Here is a 2,500-nt window from a genome sequence, read left to right on the forward strand (position 1 = left end):
TACGAAAATTTTAACTAAGCATATTTGTTGACAAATATTTTATGAAGGGAGGCTTGGTGGTATCAATAGAGAACCCACTTGATTCCCAGATAGTTATTTGTCCTAAACAAACATTTAAGCAAAACATACCCTGAGATAGAAGGCGTCTTTTCTCTGTATAGATATTCCAGAAAAGGACCCTCACTAAAAATCGTGGTAATTACCTAAATGGATCCTTCCCTATTCCTTTGTGGTGAAAATTGTCCTGTTTCGATATACCTAACGAGATGAAAGAGGCCATTTCGACGTCTCATTATCCGGATTGAGGCCTTTTTTTTAATGGTCAATCATAACAACATCCATCAAATCATCTGAAGATTGGTTCGATGAGATAATTCAGGTTATATATTCTCTAATTCATATGCATATCAAGGAAGACTCTTCATTAAAGATTCTACTTGTACAAAAGTATATACATTTAAATTTCATCTTAGGAATCTTACAATGCTTATTTGAAACTAATCATAACTTCAGGACATATGTATTCCTCTCTGACAATCCTGAATCCCTCTGTCATCTTGAATATGGAAACAAAAGCTATAAACGACTTGGAAATTCTTCTTCATTTTGCCCTTTCTTCATTCAATGCTGTGCTGATTGCAATGCCATCTAGGGAGGAGGTTTTGAACTATTTATTTGTAATATTTTTCATAAATCAGATATTATTTGAAAACATTTAAAATACACAATATGCAACTATGTATAGTTTGATCGATTTTGAAAATCGAAGTACATACACTCAAATTTCATCTTGAGAATTTTACAATGTATTTAAAAAACTAATCATAACTTCGTGAAAACTGCATTCATATCTGGCAATCATCAATCCAGCTGCCATCTTGAATGTGGAAACAAAAGCTACGAAGGACTTGGTTATTTGTCTTAATTTCTGTCACATTTTTTTGTTTCTTGATCAAAGGAAAATAAGACATTTTAAGATAAATTCCATCAGAGAATCTCGATGACTTGATGTTGTGTCTTCGTTACTCCAGACATTAAAAGAAAACTAGTATATGAATATTCTTTTTATTTCTTCATTTTCCATTTGCTACTTTTTTTACAGTAGAGAAATAAAAAAAAATCCCTACACTTTTTCACAAACATCATCAATATTAAATTGTTAGTCTCTTCTAATAGGCAAGGGATGTATCTCTGCCACATTCACTCTACGGATCCTTGACTCACACTACGAGGGTCGTGAGTGCGAGACCCTGGCACAGTCTGGCAGTTTCCACTTACCTGCGCAAGGGTATATTGTCCAAAGTCATCAGCAGCTATTGCCTGGTCCTCCCTGGTCAACCTTGAGTGAAGAACAGATTTGGTTACTGATCAAAAGATTGTGTGGCTGGTCTCTAGGTAGGTTCTCAAGTCAAGAACCGACAAATTCCATTTCTGTTCCTAATTAAAACTTCCTTGACTTACAATACGAGGGTCGTGAGGTCGACACCGTCGCACAGTGTGGTATTTTTCACTTTAGTACGCAAAGCTTTATCAGCACCTATTATCTGGCTCTCCATGGCCCATCTTGGGAGGAGAGTAAGCTTATTCATTAATCTTAAGCAAATTATGTTTCTGATCCTTTTGACGTCACTGAGACAAAACCAGCTTGGTTTTTGGAGTAAATTCTGCAGCATCATCATAAATCCCTTGAGTTTAAATTTTCTTCTTTAAAATATGAAATTTTATATTTTTCTTTTTCAAAATAGGAAGTAAAATGGAAAAACGTATCATCATGAATTTCTATTCAGATTAATATATTTTTGAGAACTATAATCATCAGTATGATCAAAACAATGGTGATATTTTCATATGTTTATCCTTTTTATGCTGATTTGGTTATGGAAGCCGACATTATCTTTATATGGGTTTGGTTATAGGCAGGTTGGGATAGTTAAAGTGTACGAAGCAAAGAGCTATTAAATTCCAAACACTTCGGGATTCTTAAGGACAAAATCAATATTGTATCTGAAAACTTTGTCGCATACTGACAGTAAGTTTCCGTGGAGAAATTGCCTCTTTTATTTACATAATCTAAATCGATATTTACATATTTTGAGTCAATATTTAATATTCTTTTGGTCGTTTATCTTAACCCAGTTTGAAATAAGTTTTTCCACATTTTAGGTGGCTCATATAATTTTCTTATTATGCATCAATATTACTACTACTACTACTACTACTACTACTACTACTACTACTACTACTACTACAACAACAACTACTATCACAAAATTGTTCTATTTTTTTCAGTTATAACATACATAATTTCTCTTATAATCTGAGTCTTATACATTACCAAAGGGGAAGTTCTGTTACCTATTTATACAGTATATTAATAAATTAATCATATGAAATGACAACAGATTCATTTTTTAATGATTTCCTAAATCTCCCAAATCATATCTTTGATGAATAAGGCTCTTGGAGGCGTACCTCTGAAGTCTCTCTCTCTCTCTCTCTC

This window comes from Palaemon carinicauda, chromosome 34 (assembly GCF_036898095.1).
Source record: "Palaemon carinicauda isolate YSFRI2023 chromosome 34, ASM3689809v2, whole genome shotgun sequence".
NCBI classification, from domain to species: Eukaryota; Metazoa; Arthropoda; class Malacostraca; order Decapoda; family Palaemonidae; genus Palaemon; species Palaemon carinicauda.